This window comes from Lissotriton helveticus, chromosome 9 (assembly GCF_964261635.1).
Source record: "Lissotriton helveticus chromosome 9, aLisHel1.1, whole genome shotgun sequence".
Taxonomy (NCBI): domain Eukaryota; kingdom Metazoa; phylum Chordata; class Amphibia; order Caudata; family Salamandridae; genus Lissotriton; species Lissotriton helveticus.
In genome coordinates this window covers 373,715,166-373,733,122 of record NC_136070.1, presented here as the reverse complement: position 1 = coordinate 373,733,122, position 17,957 = coordinate 373,715,166, and the positions used below count along the sequence as shown (strand labels likewise).

At 44.3% G+C, this 17,957-nt stretch overlaps 1 protein-coding gene across 4 annotated transcripts in view; it reads right to left on the bottom strand.

Annotated features, from left to right (window-relative positions):
* The window catches only part of BDKRB2 (bradykinin receptor B2), a 493,412-nt gene that overhangs the window by 163,714 nt on the left and 311,741 nt on the right, over positions 1-17,957 (bottom strand). The window contains exon 2 of one of the 4 annotated variants that reach the window (XM_078660120.1): positions 14,905-14,937. The exons of the other annotated variants lie outside the window; for them this stretch is intronic. The gene's annotated coding sequence lies outside the window, so the exon portion shown is untranslated. The remainder of the gene's footprint in view (positions 1-14,904; positions 14,938-17,957) is intronic. 4 annotated transcript variants of the gene reach the window in all.

Genomic DNA, 17,957 nt, shown 5'->3' with positions numbered 1-17,957 from the left:
CTACAGCACCTGTAGTGGCAAGAGCCCTAGTTGGAGTGTTCTCCAGAGTGGGTTTCCCTAAGGAGGTCGTTTCTGACAGAGGTACAAACTTCATGTCAGGATATCTGACTGCAATGTGGAAGGAGTGTGGTGTGAACTACAAGTTCACCACACTCTACCACCCACAATGCAATGGGCTTGTTGAGAGATTCAACAGGACCCTGAAAGGGATGATTCATGGACTACCTGAAACTCTTAGGAGAAGATGGGATGTCCTGATCCCCTGCCTCTTGTTTGCTTACAGAGAGGTCCCACAGAAGGGGGTTGGCTACAGCCCTTTTGAGCTTCTGTATGGGCATCCTGTAAGAGGACCCCTGTGTTTGGTGAAGGAAGGATGGGAGAGACCTCTCAAAAAGCCTGCAACCAACATAGTGGACTATGTACTTGGTCTCCGCTCCAGGATGGCTGAGTACATGGAAAAGGCATCTAAAAACCTTGAGGCCAGCCAGGAACTTCAAAAAGCTTGGCATGACCAAAAGGCTGTTCTGACTGTGTACCAGCCAGGGCAGAAGGTGTGGGTGCTGGAGCCAGTGGCCCCAGCAGCTCTGAAAGACAAATGGTCTGGGCCCCACACCATCATTGAGCAAAAGGGAGAGGTTACCTACTTGGTGGACCTTGGAACTCCCAGGAGCCCTCTCAGAGTGCTCCATGTTAACAGGCTCAAGGCATATGTTGACAGGAAGGACATGAGCTTGCTCATGGCCACAGATGAGGGACAGGAGGAAGAGAGTGACCCTCTCCCAGACCTGCTCACTCAGAATCCTGATGATGGATCAGTTGATGGTGTTGTCTTTTGTGGCAGCCTCACTGAACATCAGCAACAGGATTGCAGGCAAGTTCTGCAATCCTACAGACATATGTTCTCTCTGACACCCAGCCAAACTGATTGGTGTACCCATGATGTTGACACTAGAGACAGCCTGCCTGTCAAGAGTAAAATCTACAGACAGCCTGATCATGTTAGAGACTGCATCAAAACTGAAGTGCAGAAAATGTTGGAGCTGGGAGTCATTGAGCCCTCAGATAGCCCTTGGGCTAGCCCAGTAGTTCTAGTGCCAAAGCCTCACACCCAGGGTGGTAAGAAAGAGATGAGGTTTTGCGTAGACTACAGAGGCCTCAATGCAGTCACTAAGACTGATGCCCACCCAATACCAAGAGCAGATGAACTTATAGATAAATTGGCTTCTGCCAACTTCTTAAGTACATTTGATTTGACAGCTGGGTATTGGCAAATCAGGTTAGCTGAGGAGGCCAAACCCAAGACAGCATTTTCTACCCCTGGAGGGCATTATCAATTTGTGGTAATGCCCTTTGGACTGAAAAATGCACCTGCCACCTTCCAAAGGTTGGTGAATCAAGTCCTCACTGGGCTGGATGACTTCTGTGCAGCATATCTAGACGATATTGCTGTCTTTAGCTCCACCTGGGAGGATCACCTGGTCCACCTGAGGAAAGTGTTAGAGGCCCTGCAAAAGGCAGGCCTCACTATCAAGGCCACCAAGTGCCAGATAGGGCAGACACAGGTTGTATACCTGGGCCACCTTGTAGGTGGAGGCCAGGTTCAGCCACTGGAGAGTAAGATACAGGCCATCAAGGACTGGACTCCTCCAATCACCCAGACTCAGGTTCGAGCTTTCTTGGGCCTGACTGGGTACTATAGGAAGTTTGTCAGAAATTATGGGTCCATAGTGACCCCTCTTAATGACCTGACAAGCAAAAAGATGCCAAAGAAAGTTCAGTGGACAGCAAGCTGTCAGAAAGCATTCAATGACCTAAAGCAGGCCATGTGCACAGCACCTATCCTAAAGAGTCCAGATTACTCCAAGCCATTCATTGTCCAAACAGATGCTTCTGAGTTGGGTGTGGGGGCTGTTCTGTCTCAACTGAATTTTGATGGTAATGATCAGGCTATTGCTTTCATTAGTAGGAGGTTGACACCCAGAGAGAAAAATTGGTCAGCTATTGAGAGGGAGGCCTTTGCTGTGGTCTGGGCCCTGAAGAAGCTGAGGGCCTACTTGTTTGGCACTCACTTCACCATTCAGACAGACCATAAGCCCCTCTTGTGGCTAAATCAGATGAAGCGTGAAAACCCCAAACTGCTTAGGTGGTCCATTTCCCTACAGGGGATGGATTTTACAGTGGAGCATAGACCTGGTACTGATCACAGCAATGCTGATGGGCTCTCCAGGTATTTCCACTTAGAGCAAGAAGACTCACCTGGTCAAGGTTAGTTTATTGTCCCAAAGTTTGGGGGGGGGGTCATGTAGGAGAGTAGGGTCTGCAATCCTATGATCACCCAGATTTTTGCTTTTTGCTGCACTGGTTTACGACTTTCCCTGGCTGTGGGCCTGCTAATCAGACCCACAGCCTAGCTGTTCTCTCTATCCAAATTGTACTCAGGTACTGAATTGGCACTGGGCCCTCTCCAAGTCCCTGTACCCAGGGCTGAGGTGTACCCAGAAGTCTCCCAGGGGCTGAAGCATGTATTATACCACCCCTGGGCTGACTAACTAAACTGACACAACTGGCTGCACGACAGCTGGGGCAAGGTGGTGTACTCACCCTTTGCTTTAGATATAGTATACCTATATCTAACCCTAAAATGGACACACAGATCTCCTATCAGTCACTCCTATGGCAGGCCTTAACAATCCTGAAGGCAGAGTGCTTGGAATCGTGTGAGATGGTGCTCTGGCATGAGCTGAGCCTGTCTGCGGCTTTCGGGATCCATCCCTTAGCCGTTTCCATGATATCGCATACCATATACTCTTAAGTGCATTATAATCCTCGCGGTTATATGCCAACTCTGGTATCGCTTTATCAAAACATGTCGAGTAAGGTGTCATACGAATTGGAATACTAACCCCTCGCCAATTCTGGCGACGGGGTTAGCATTCCACCCTTCTAGAGGGACACGACATGTATGTAACCCCTAACCCCGGTTAAAGTCAAACAGAGCCTCAGCTCCACAAAATGGATGCTGCCACCGAGACACAAGTCTGCCCTCCTGCTGCTGGGAGTCCTCCCAGAGCAGGAGATAAGGACAAAGGGTTTCCTGCCAGGGGCGGTGCCAGCACCGTCCCAGACAGGGTTTTGTGTATTGTAGGTAGGCAGGGCTTTAGAGGAAGGTGACTGCACGTGGCACCCCGGTGCTCACTGTGCATAGGCTGGCTGGAACCAGTTCCAGGGTCACTCCAGACCCTGTGCTGGGGAAAAGCCCGCCAAGGAAGTGGGTGTAACCACCCCCCTCCTAGTCCCACCCCTAGGGCAGGACTTAGTCGCGTGCCAGCCCCTTTTTACAGGATAAAGGTAGGAACTGGCCCCCTTCCAAATCAGATCATCTTTGAATCCTGAAACTACTTTCCACGAAAGGAACTCAAGACTTCTTCCTAAGATTTCTCCCTTGTGACTAAGGAGTAGTCACCCTGCATCCGCAGGCACCATCTTAAGAACACTGCGGTCTGCTGCAAGTCTCTCCTCCGGATCAAGACTGCCCAGCTCGACGAGAACCGGCTTCCCTGGCACCTCTGACCTCTACCTACATCATCAGTCACGCTGAGATTCGTGGGTGTGACGAGACCTCGAGGGACCGGCCATCTTCAAGACTGCACGACTTCTGCACAGCAAGCCCGCCGAGTAATTTCCTGGTGAGTGCTTTGGGGTCCGAGAAGCCCCGACCCTGAGCAGCTCCAGCACCGAAGTGCAGCCTCCCAGCATCTCCACGATCTGCGTGGGGCCCTTCTGCTTTTTGCTGCGCACCGCGTTGTTTGGCTACTAGCCCGCTGGCTTGTGGCCTTCTGAACGACGCCCGACGACATCACTGCTGCTAGTCTGGTTGCTCCAGACTGGCCCTTGCTTCCCTCCATCGGAGAAGTACCCTGGACCCTCCTGGTCCGGCTAAGACGCCATTTTAGGTCCACCGCGTGGGCCTTGCATTTGCCAAGACTTGTTGCCCAATCCTGGGTCCAGCGACGTTGACAGCAAGAACCTTCGTGGGACAGCTCGCACCTCCATCCTGGTCGCCGACAACGCCTCCTGGTCCGAGAGACTGCAGAGCCCAGCAGCGCCCACTCACCTGACTGCGGTGACTTTGCCCGGTGCCATCCTGGTGCCCACTTAATCACTGGCTAGTGATTCAAGAACTTGGTCCCCTCTGCTTTCAGGTTTTCTTCTTCCTTGATCCAGGCTTGGATCCATCGAACTTTTCGTCACTGGTCGCCTGCCAGCAACTTCCTTCTTCCAGGCTCCTGGTCCGGCAACGAGATTCCCGACGTCTGTTCAGACCTATGCAGCTGCAGCCCCTGGGCTAGGTAACTTCGGCACTTCGGTGTCCCAGCATAGCCTCACTATCCTAGGGTCAGGATCCACTGTCGTTTTCTTCCTACCAGGTCGGGTTCGCCCGTGAACACTAACTTTGCCTTTACTAGCTTCCATAGACTTTGTCCCGCATCCCGCGTGAGAGTGCACACTCTGCACCCGAGTCCCCTAGGCCTCCTAGAAGTAATCTAACGATTCTATAGTCAAGTCCTAGCGATTCCAAAGCCTATTAGTACTGTACTTACCTGCTAGTAATTTCGCATTCCACTTTTAGAATATATGGTTTTTCGTGCCCCTCGGGCATTTGTGTATAACGTGCTAACTTAAGTATTTTCGTAAGAGTTTTGTTGTGTGCCTAGCACCCTGTCCTCATAAAGAGTACAGGGTTGTTGTGATTCTAATAAATACATTGTTTATTTTCATAACACTTGTGTGGTGTCCTTTCACTGGGTGTTCAAGGGGTAATGTGATGGTAAAACAGCTGGCTTAACACGCCCTCTAGAGTCTTAGCCTTAGACTGCTCGTATCCATGCTACTAGGATAGCTGGTCTATAAGGTTGACTTACAACCAATCATCAATAAGGGTTGTTTGGACTGATATATAGTGATCACTAGAATAGTGAACACTGCACATCAGGCCAACTTCTCACATATACAGATTCAATTTCTTTATCCTTAGAAGCTCAGAAAGACTTGGAATGGTGACTAGACAATCTAGAGGTTTAGAATTGCAAAGCCATTTTTGGAAATTTCCCCAAATTTACAATACGACAGTAACAAATATAGTTAACACCACTATGCCACTAAAGCTAAAAAGAGTCTCGGAAAAGGACAAAAACCCTTGGTTTAATAGTACACTGAACGATGATAGACGGAAACTAAGAATGGCCGAAAGAAAATGGAGACAACACCCTGCAACACCAGAGCTGAAATCACTAAGAAAAATCAGAAATGAGTACAACAAAAAGATCCTCAAGTCCAAAAAAGAATATATTAGATCAGAATTGGATAACGCCAAAAATAGGCCACGGAAACTATTTGATATATTAAAGCAACAATCCAACAAGTCGGCAAAATCGGCCCAAGAAACCACTAAAACCCAGCTGAGCTGTGAAGAATTCTCTAATTTCTTCACCGACAAGAGCAACACTTTGGAAACAGAGCTCAAGATGGCAGCGGACATCCTGCACAACCAACCACACAGACTGTACAATACCACTCTGACAACTGACCTTGAGGAAGCTAAAAACACCTTCAAGTTATATGATCAGAATACCATCGCCAAAACACTAGCGGACATCAAACCAAATAATCACTACAATGATCCACTCCCCACCTAATGTCTACAAAACATCAACCACATCATCATCCCAATATGGACAAAAATAATAAATGCCTCGCTATCACAAGGGGTCCTTCCAGAATGCTTAAAGACAGGCCAAGTTGTACCGATCATCAAGAAACCAACAGCTGACCCAGCAGATCCTAATAACTTTCACCCAGTTACCAATATTCCATTACTGGCCAAACTAATCGAGAAATGTGTACAAAACCAACTAAGCCAACACATCACGAATTTCAGGCTAGTGGACAACTGCCAATCGGGATTCAGAACAGGCCACAGCACGGAAACAGCGATTCTACATATCGTCGATGACGCAATACAGGCCCTAGATCTCAATAGAACATGTCTACTAGTCCTTCTTGACCTATCATCTGCATTCGACACTGTAAATCATGAAAAACTACTAGACAGACTACACAAGAGGATGGGAATGTAGGGAATTGTGCTGAAAGGGTTTGAATCCTTCCTTCAGAACAGATCTCAAAGATTCTTGGTCAACCAGCCACTATCCCAATCTTGTAAGAACTCGATTGGAGTCCCTCAAGGATCTACACTATCTCCTTCACTTTTTAACTTATACGTCGAACTTTTGACAGAAATCCTCAGAGACGCAAACATATCCTATCACATGTACGCGGACGACACGCAGATTTACATCAAGGTCGCATCTATGGAGGACATCAAGTTAATCAATGAGGCTTTAAAAAAGACAATATGCTGGTTAACCAGTAATCACCTGAAGCTAAATGCACAAAAAACTGAATTCCTATTAATCTCACCACCAAAGAACCACACAGAGGCGATAGAATGGACCAAATTGATCACAGCACTAAACGGCACCCCTACGCTAGTGGACTCAGCCAAATCATTAGGAGTCACATTGGATAAGAATCTAGACATGAAAGCCCACATCAAATTAATAGCAAAAAATGCCCGCTTTCATCTGAACTACTTAAGGAAAGTGAAACCATTCATCTCGTCGGCAGATCTCAAACTGGCAATACAATCATTAGTTATCTCAAGGATTGAATACGGATGTACAACCGTAGCAGGTCTACCAAAAATTTCCACGGCACCACTAAAAGCATGCCTCAACGCAGCAGCAAGGCTCATTTCCGGATCGAGGAAATTCGACCATATTTCACCACACCTAAAAGCGTTAAACTGGCTACCATATGAAGTCAGAATCCAATTTAAAATGACATGTATCACCCACAAAGCACTCCACTACAAAACACCAAGATACCTGCCCCAGAAGATTGAGCTTTCTGGAGGATGCAGACCAGCCAGGAGTGCCAAGGAGCTGCTGCTGAGGCCACCCATCTTCAGGAAGAAGAAAACATACGACAGAGCGTTCTCTGGGGCAGCCCCCAGAATATGGAACTCACTCCCTCCGAATATCAGGAAAATTACAAACACAACAACATTCAAAAAGGAAGCTAAGATCTTCTAATGAGTAAGTTCCTTACATAGACAAGAACGGACTTCACCGCCACCGCATCTGAGAGGTGCCAAAACGGAACATCGAATGGAAGCAAGAGAAAATCTCTAGTAAACGGGGAACAACCTAGAGGCGCTACACCCTCCCAGAACCTGAGGAAGATTGCACAGACAAAGACAAGTCAGAACTATTTGTACAGGAATACAGCATGCAATATAGTAGGATATAGAATAACCTATATGAATGAATGCAAAAATCAACTAAATCAATATCAAAAGCTGTGCAGCAAAGCAAAAGCCAACTTTGTCTGCCTAAAAATTACTGCAGCTTTAAATCAAGCTAAAACACTCTTCAAAACAGTCAAAGAGCTAGCTGGCTCTAATACCTCACCTTCCCCTCCTGATCTAAATAAAACTGAATGCAATAAACTTGCCGCTTTCTTTGTCGACAAAGTTGATAGAATCTATCAAGCCATACAACCTAATCAGGACAATTATGAGGAAAATCACCATGACAGTAGTGATGTTAATAGATCAGACAGTGAAGAGACCAATACCGCCATCCCCTCTGATACTACCACCTCCCCTTCTTTGAGTGCTTGGCCTACACTCAACGTTGACACTGTCATCGAACTTCTAAACACCATTAAATCAGGTTCGCCAAAAGACCCTCTACCCTGCTCAATCTTAAAACTACTTAGCAGGAAAGCCTTATCTACCATCACAGACCTTCTAAATAAATCCTTGCTAGAAGAATGTGTTCCACAGGAGTGGAAGCATGCCATGATCCATCCCCTTCTAAAAAAAGCTAATGCTGACCCGAAGGTACCCGCAAACTTCCGACCAATATCTCTCCTGCCTATTTTTGCCAAAATTCTAGAGAAACACGTCCACCGCTGTCTCTCACATTATATAACGACACATGACCTGTTACCTCCCCATCAATCTGGCTTTCGAGCAGGTTTTTCTACAGAAACCACTCTCTTAGGTGTGACTGAAAATATTCGTCAAATGATAGACAAGGGTGAAACAGTGGCACTGGTGCTTTTAGACCTTAGTGCCGCATTTGACACTGTATCACATGCGGTACTAATAAAAACCCTTCGTCTAATGGGTATCTGTGGCCCTGCTTTAAATTGGATCACATCTCTACTTGAAAATAGAACTTTTCAAATTTTTTCAAACTCTTCGTACTCTGATACCTATACTTTTAAACATGGCGTCCCTCAGGGCTCAATTTTAAGCCCATTACTTTTTAATTTATACATGAGCCCTCTTGCACAAATTGCTAAAGACTCTGGATTGATAATGTTTTCATATGCTGATGATTCTCAGCTTCTCTTTTCCCTTCCACCAACAGACAATAAAGATCCTTCTATTTTGAGAACAGGGCTTACAAAAATTGCTGGATGGATGAAAAATAACCTCTTAAAATTAAACAGTGAAAAAACTGAACTCATAATCCTAGGAAAAAATAAAGAACTATGGGGACCCCAACATTGGCCCCCAGAAATGGGCTCTCCTCCTATTCCAACTAACCAGGCTCGTAACCTTGGCTTTGTGGTTGATGACACTCTTAGTATGCACCAGCAGGCCATAAAAACATCAGCCACCTGTTTTGTCGTCTTGAAGTGGCTAAAGAAAATATGCTGGATGCTACCAGCTCACACTAAAAGAACTGTCATCAACACCCTTATAACATCTCGATTGGATTATGCCAATGTATTATATTTAGGGGCCAACAAAGCCACAGTCCGTAAACTACAGACTGTGCAGAATGCTGCTGCAAGACTGCTAGGTAAAATCCCTATTCATGCACCCACCACCAAACTCATACGAGAATTACACTGGTTAAAAATTGAGAGCAGAATTAAGTTCAAATCATTATGCTTCATGCATAAAATCTCAGCAAACAAAGCTCCTAAATATCTGCTAAATCTGGTGCAACGTTACCATCCACCCAGAACGCTGAGATCTGCAACAGCGAATAAATTTGCTGTGCCTAAAATAAGATTGTCACGCATGGGAGGCAGATCCTTCGCCTATCTTGGCCCCTCCCTGTGGAATTCCATGCCACAAGTTCTGCGTTCAGAGGCTAACTACACCAGTTTTAGGAAAGCCATAAAAACCTGGCTGTTTAACATCTAAGTCAGCTGTCCAAACTCACTTTACTGAATCACAAGCGCCGGGAAACCCTTTGTTGGGTAGCTGTTTGCGCTATACAAACTAAATAAATAAAATAAATAAATATATGATAACTTGGGAGATAGATGCAGACAGAAATTATATAGAAATGTGTAATCCCGATGTTAATACTAGCCTAATTTTAGCAAACTATTGTACATATTCCAGGATATATCCCCTGTTAGACATATACCTAACCTACCTCATATCAGTGTGATACGCTTACTATATAGCTCTATAGGTACCTACCTCATTCCCTATATGGTAATGCTATGCGAATTGTATCTCAAATCTACCTCATGTATATGTATCTGTGAAGCGCTCTGATACCCAAGGGTCACGTTCGCGCTATATAAAACTCTCTAAATAACTAAATAAATAAATTAGAGTTGGATACCAGCAACCTTGAATGGGGAGCTAATTTGAACAAGATGGAGACTGGGAGAAAGTGGTTCAGGGAGGAGCAATGCTTGCTCATAAATTATCTGGAGATGTTAGCTGGTTTGAATGCACTGATGACTTTCAAAAGTGTATTATTGAACAGTGTAAAATTGATTCATTTGGACAACTTTTTGGTTCAGTCATAAATAAATTATCTGGGAAGATCAAAATGAAAGCAGTTAGCTGATCTGGCCAAAGAGATCTAGTATTTCTGCTGGCAACACAAAATCCTTTTGAGAGTAGAGTATATTCCAGGTTTGGAGAATGAGAGAGCAGATTAGAATTCTAGGAACAGCAAAACACGCAAGATGATGGACGGAATGTTGCACAATGGCAAAACATTCACCCCCAGTCACAGATCTGAGTTTAATCCATCGTTATTTTGCTCACCAAGCCACCCCAGTTCAGACATGGCCATATGCAAATCAGTCTTGACCATGTGCCTCATGGCAACAGTCCAGCCCGAACTGCCAAGCCATGTCTTTCCTGGACCAGAATCAAGCATCCTAGGACCGGTTTCTGGCTATCAGCCGTCTTCAGCCAGGATAGATTGACTCCAGTGGCTTAGTGAGCAAGGGACCCACGTCTGGGCATACCCTTCCCACATAGGGTGAACAGCAAAACACGCAAGATGATGGACGGAATGTTGCACAATGGCAAAACATTCACCCCCAGTCACAGATATGGGTTTAATCCATTGTTATTTTGCTCACCAAGCCACCCCAGTACAGACATGGCCATATGCAAATCAGTCTTGACCCTGTGCCTCATGGGAACAGTCCAGCCCGAACTGCCAAGCCATGTCTTTCCTGGACCGGGATCAAGCATCCTAGGACCGGTTTCTGGCTATCAGCTGTCTTCAGCCAGGATAGCTTGACTCCAGTGGCTTAGTGAGCAAGGGACCCACGTCTGGGCATACCCTTCCCACATAGGGTGAACAGCAAAACACGCAAGATGATGGACGGAATGTTGCACAGTGGCAAAACATTCACCCCCAGTCACAGATCTGGGTTTAATCCATCGTTATTTTGCTCACCAAGCCACCCCAGTTCAGACATGGCCATATACAAATCAGTCTTGACCCTGTGCCTCGTGGGAACAGTCCAGCCCGAACTGCCAAGCCATGTCTTTCCTGGACCGGAATCAAGCATCCTAGGACCGGTTTCTGGCTATCAGCCGTCTTCAGCCAGAATAGCTTGACTCCAGTGGCTTAGTGAGCAAGGGACCCACGTCTGGGCATACCCTTCCCACATAGGGTGAACAGCAACACACGCAAGATGATGGACGGAATGTTGCACAATGGCAAAACATTCACCCCCAGTCACAGATCTGGGTTTAATCCATCGTTATTTTGCTCACCAAGCCACCCCAGTTCAGTCATGGCCATATGCAAATCAGTCTTGACCCTGTGCCTCATGGGAACAGTCCAGCCCGAACTGCCAAGCCATGACTTTCCTGGACCGGAATCAAGCATCCTAGGACCAGTTTCTGGCTATCAGCCGTCTTCAGCCAGGATAGCTTGACTCCAGTGGCTTAGTGAGCAAGGGAACCACGTCTGGGCATACCCTTCCCACATAGGGTGAAAAGCAAAACACGCAGGATGATGTACGGAATGTTGCACAATGGCAAAACATTCACCCCCAGTCACAGATCTGGGTTTAATCCATCATTATTTTGCTCACCAAGCCACCCCAGTTCAGACATGGCCATATGCAAATCAGTCTTGAACCTAAGAGAATTCAGTTACTTGAGATTAAATCTGGTCTCCTTCAAAAAGATTCAGAGGTTATGTAATCCAACATGGAGTGGCACAGATCCAAAAGGGAGTCACACAGAATTATCTGTGTGACTCCCTTTTGGAGCTCTCAGGTCTGGTTTCCAAGAGTGATGAAACTTGCAGGAGAGGTACCCCATCTAAGTCCAGTTTCAATGGGTCTTCTCGTAGGATCCGAAGGAGTGAAACATCCTTTGATTTGAGAAGGAAGTCTGAACCTTCTTGCTTGGAAGATTTCAGAGGGTCCAATAGACACTCAGGACTTTAGGGAAAAGCTAAGACTGTATTGGATGAATCTTGGGTAACAGGGAAAGGTACAGAGGTGTCTGGAAGAAGTGGTGTGGTTATTTGGATCCTGTGGAGGCTCCTGTAGCAGAAGTGGTTAATTATCTTGCAGAGTTGTTCAATTCAGGTTTTTTCTATAGAACGATTAATTGTACAAATAACCTGGGTCAGCAGGCCATGCTTTGGTAAATAATTTTACTATAGGAGGCGATCCTTTGGTGGAGAAGTGTGGCTCAATGGATAGAGCGGCAGACCATGACGCAGAGTTCTGGCCCGGGACCAGGGTTCAATTCCCACCTCGGCGGGTCTTGGGTTCAATTTCCTCGGACCTGATAATTCTCTCCTCGGTGCCTATTCTAATCATGGGTCCCACTCTGCAACTCTGGGCAATAGCTTGCTTAATCTCCACAACGGCCCCAACAGTGCTGGGATGCCTGGCTTCCCCTTGGGAGTGCCCAGGAGTTGACATTTCACAGGGAAAAGCCAGGAAGGGTTCCACAGTGGTATGCGTACAGTGCCAGGAGACCCCAGTTGGGGTATAAGTGCGCTTTACAAGTACAAATTCATTTCATTTCATGGCTGAGGGTACTTTTTTATCCATTGTTTCATGAGTGTAAAGTTGTGTGTGTTGAGTTGCATGAAAGTTAATGAGCAAACAAGCGTTAGAATTTAGACCTGAAGGGGAAGTACAGTTGTTGATATCCTATGTGAAGTCCTATAAGGCTGTTTCAATGGCTACTTTAGCAAGGTGGCTGAGACCAACTATGTGAGAGACTGGAGTCAATCTGTCAAAATTTGGATCTAATTTCGCTAGTGTTGCTATGGCTGGTAACGTTTATTTGGGCAGTGGATCTCTTACTGAGATTCTGAAGGTGGCATACTGGTCAAATACGAATACTTTTGCAAAATTATATTCGAGGACAGTGGAGCATGGGAGCAGTCTGACATTGGAGAGGTTTAAACATGCATAATGGTAACTTCCAGTCTTATAATGAAATGGCGATTCTCCAATTAACATGCAGATAGGATCTTGATTTCATTAAAGACTAAAGAATACATCTGTTCTATTCTGGTTACCTCTTCCTAGTTTTCTTTCTTTGCCTTCTTCTCATTTTCTTCCTGTTACTATTGCTTAGTGTTGTCATTTTTCTTCATTTTTTCCTCGTTCTTTTCTCTTCCAAATGTCATCCTCTTACTCTTTTACTTTCTCCTTTTTCTCCTTATACAATTCTACAATTGTATAAAATGTTTTTAGCAATGATTTATTATTTATCATTATGTATCATTGTAATTCTGTTTCTAAATTGCTATCTTGATTTGCCAATAAAGATGACTAAACTAAAAAAAAAACTGCAAAAGGGATTCTGAGGCCTAGTGCTCCAACTTCTGCATGTGGAAACTCTTTATTATTATGAAGACAAAAAGCGTCTGCAGGTATTTTCTAACATGAACCTTTGGTTATGTTAAAGGAGAAAATATCCCCCAAAAGACCATCATCTTTAGTGGCAGGTATAGAGCCTGTCAAAAAGTCCAAATCCAAAGGGACATTAGAAGATTTTAGCATCATTAACAAAATGTGTACATTATCCTCAGTGACGAGAAAGGGCACCTAATGCAACCATGAACAGTAGGCTACACTGACTGCCTAATGGCTAGTAAAATAGAGAAATTGGGGGGTGAGGGCCCCAGTGCCATTGCAGCAGCTGCATCATTGATAGCCATGATTGACCTGAAGGTGGAAAAATGCATGATTCAAGACCACATCTTTTATCTTGAGCTCGGTGGGATGTTTCTTCGTCACCAGATACTAACATGAGCAGTCTTCGAATTTCGATGTTGAAAACTGTCTTCATATTTTGATGCTGAGCTGTCTCCAGTGTCTGTCTAAGTATATCACTGCTGTGCTACTTTTATATAGTAGTTTGTCTCTAAAAGAGGTTTTAAAACAGCCCACATTGTTGAAGCCAAAGGAACTAGTTTTACACTCCTAATTAAAAAGCCCACTGCGATTCACAAAGGTAGAGCTACATGTGAGTAAATATGCATATGTAGGTTTATTCTTGCCCTTTGTAAAAATGTTACTACTTTAGGTTAATTTCCATTTACGAGTGCAAATTTACTACAAAGTGTAGGCTTTCTTATCTGTACACTTTTTCTCAGTTTGTCTTTCCTCTTGTGGTCCTTTCTTTTTCTTCCCTCGGCCTGCCTTTCTCACTTTGATTCCAGTAATGGTGAATTGGTGTTTTGCTGACCTGAAAGGTTTGTATAACCTGAGTGATATCTCTAGACCTGTCAGATCTCACTAACCTGAGAGGTAGCTCAGCTATTTACAAGGTGACATTGTGAGATCTGCGTAACTACATTTTCACTCAATGCACACTGCCAAGTAGACTCTCACAGGGCCAATTCCGATGTTGGTCGGAGAGCCTCCAACTGATATCGATGTTTTAAATTCTGACCGGTAGATTACAATACAGCCAGTCGGAATTGAAACCGGCTGGTCATTCCGGCTGGATTTCGACAGGCTCAAGGAGCCCGCCGGCCAGTTAGAAAAAAGGCCCATAATCCATATGGACAGCGTGTTACGCAATCCGGCTTACGATGCACAGTTCCAACAGGCTTTCCATGCCGGGCTTTCCGACACGGAAAGCTTGTCTAAAAACGTGTTTGGTGGTTTACGGCCGTAACACAAGCTCCCATAGGGAAATATGGGTATGTGACCAAACCATGAGTGGTTGCATAGTAATTAGGCGCTCAGGACAGCTGACCAGAGGTTGGTCGGTCCTGATTCTGTGATAGTGTCAGTGAGAGGTAACTCTGACCGACATCGTAATGAGGCCCTAAGTCTTTTTCTTAGAGTGGACTTTTATTGGTTTTCAAATGATAAAGGAACAAATGTGAATATACATATTGTAAATGTATATTACATATTAAGTACATTTATAATACATCTTAGTACATGACAAAGAGACATAAATAATCAAAGTCTGACACATACACAACATATATTAATATGTAATGCCATTGGCAATATATTAACAAATAAAAACATTTTTTAAAACAATTCTAGTATACATACCTATGAGGAATTTTACTAAATATCACAGGTAAACTATTGTGAAATGCAGAGAAAGAAGAGAAACAAGTAAAAAAAAATGTTAATTTTGTCAATTATAAAATTAGTATGAATTCTGTTCCACCCAATTTTTATAACTATCTTTCATAATATTACAGAAAAATTGCTTGGAAGGGGCAGGATGGTAAAATTAAAGAAAGTGCTTTGTAGGAATTTGCTAGATACAAGGTAGAGACCCATCTAAAATTGCATGCGGTAGCTACATCTTTTTTTGCCAATGTTTAGAGAAACTCTGACAAAACACAAACTACTTTTTCACCACTTCTTTGGGGTTTCCTTGACACATACTCCTGAACAACAACAGGTTTGAGCTTGTTAGACACATTCCAAATGTACTGGAATATTTGTTGAACATGGCATCGAAACTGTGAGGAAATCCAATGTCTTTTTGGCAGACATTTTGCAGGAAAAATTACAAATTGTCCACATTTTCCTGAATTTAATTTCCCAAGAGACACATGAGCTTCCATAAAGAAATTGAGACTCACTAGTTTTGCTTTCATTCTCGATGCAATTTAGTTGGATATTTATGCCTGCAGTTTTAAAGGTCACAAGCTACCACTAGGAAACTAGGAACTGCTCCTGGATTACCTGTACATACAAGAGCAATGTAAGCCATTCTAAGTTGCAGAGGGATGGTCCTTAAAAGTGATGTACCATACACCTTGCCACTTGAAAAGTAATGCACAAATGGTCACTATGCATGGAATCATCACACTCTACCAAGGGCTGATAAAACAAGTTTTCCATCTGTAATCTTTACATTTCCAACCCCTTACACTCTGCACCTTACTGGCACCCTGACCCATGTTATAAATCAAGTTGGCAAAACTGTCCAAACCAACCCCAAACTGCCTCGAATTGAATAAGGCAATGGGGGGCATGCTTGGGTCATGGCAGCACAATCTGATCAGATAGCAGGCCAATGTGAAAATATAAGGATGGCTGAATGTTCACTCTGGCCCTGCATTAGATTTAAGCCCAATGGTCCCTCTTTTGTTTCACTATTTACAGCTCTATTTTTCAGCTCGAAATGTACCCCAATCTAAAGGAACAAACTAGAAGCAGGTATCATTCTGGTCCTATAAAGGGGTTGGTCAAGCTTCAATTACCCTCCTGGTCAGACCTACAAGTCCCCCTTGACATCCTATGGCGCTCTCAGGAGCAGACCACCCCAAAGATTGAAAACCACTATTCTAAATCAATAATTCACAACACGCCATTAAAATGCTGTATTTAAATGAGATCACAGGCATCCTTCCTTTAAGCAAGCCCAACTCGACCATTTATTTAAGGCAAAGAAAACGGAGTGCCTTTTGGCTTTTGGATATCAGTGCAGGAAATGCATGAAATCTGTTGCTACATAGGGTGGCAAATGGTAGAGTGCTTCACAAATTCAGTAAGGGCTGGGACTGCAGCGTAAAGGATCAGTGAGAAATACAGGATGAGCAGCATGAAGACATGGGTAACAAGTTTGTTTACATTCTGTGCAAATGACGGCATTTGCATGTTATATTTTGTGATGTTTATAGAGTGTGTCCTGTCGTTTCATACTGTGTCAATTTGTTTATGAGCTGAAGTTTTATGAGGACATTAACCCAATAATTATTTACAGGAGTTTAAAAACCGCGCACATCCAATGGTTGCCAGAAGTGCTGCCTGCCAGAAGAAGCGATGTGATAACTATTTTTTGTGTTAGGGTTTATCGTTTTCTTTGCACCCGTCCACTATATTTCATACTAAATGGCTCTTTTCCTTGTTTGGGATGCTTTGATCACACTGGCCAGTAAACTGTGATCACGGAGTTATGTAGAGGCCAGGCCGTGCTCGCACGCCACAGCTTCCATAGACCTGGCAGCGGTCCTACAGGACAACAGACTGGATGAAAAATGTTAATATCCTAAAAGGATGTACTAGAAGAGAAACTAGAGAGTCAAGACAATGCGCAGCATATCAGAAAACCCTAGTGCCTCTCTGTTTGAGGTTATCTTGCCTGTATGTGAAATAGACGCAGGTAGAGGCGTGGCTTTGGAAAAGGGAAATAATCCTTCAACATTTCAAAGTTACCTTCATTCATAGAATAGCGCTATCAAAAGTAGTTAGGGTAAAACTACTAAGCATCTCTCCTTCCTGAAATTAAAGTTTGGTGTGAAATTGGTAGGCAGCATCACAAAATAGTTTGTGAACTTATGTGAGAGGGTAACTTGAAGATTACTAATGTAAAGGTGAAGAGGAAAGAGGAGAGTATTGAACGTCATTATTGTTAATAATCTACAAGAGTAAATTGCAAGTATAGATATTCAATGGTTGAATTTAGGATAGTTTATTTTATTTATTCATAAAATACAACCACAGTTGCTGAAAACCATTGACTTTAAAAGCGTAAAACAAAAGTTAATCTCTAAGCAGCTCATAAAGCCCCCATCTATTAAAAAGGAATTGTCAAAACCAAGTTGGGGCTCGCTAAAAGTAAAACAAATCATTGAATAAAAAGAGCAGACAAATTTGTGCCGCTAAGTAAGACATTGATATAGTCATTCGCTAGACTCTTCCGTCTGGTTTTTTAGTCTCTTTACTACACAAGACAGACTTTTGGGAAAGCGAGCAGTTAGCCTGAGATCGGTATCAAGCATAGTGCCAATATCGGCAACACTCCCCATCCCTCGCACAGCAATATCCTGGAGAAATAATCGTACAAGACACATTCTTAGTGGAGAAAATTGCTGCTGGTTTATTTACATAACAAATATGCCAACATGGTGGGTTATTTTAGGGGCAGTCCCAGGGCAGGCAGCTCTTCACCGCCTGCCCACCTGATCAGCCAAATTACACCGTGGCCCTAGCCAACCGGTGTTTGTTAGATTTGGGGGAGGGATAGCCCCTCCCACCGGTGGACTGCCAGTCCACCCCCTTACTCACACCCCCCAGCAAAGGGGGCGGAGCGTTGCAGGCAACCCCCCGTTGCTGAGGTTCACAACTGCCCGTAGGACTAACAG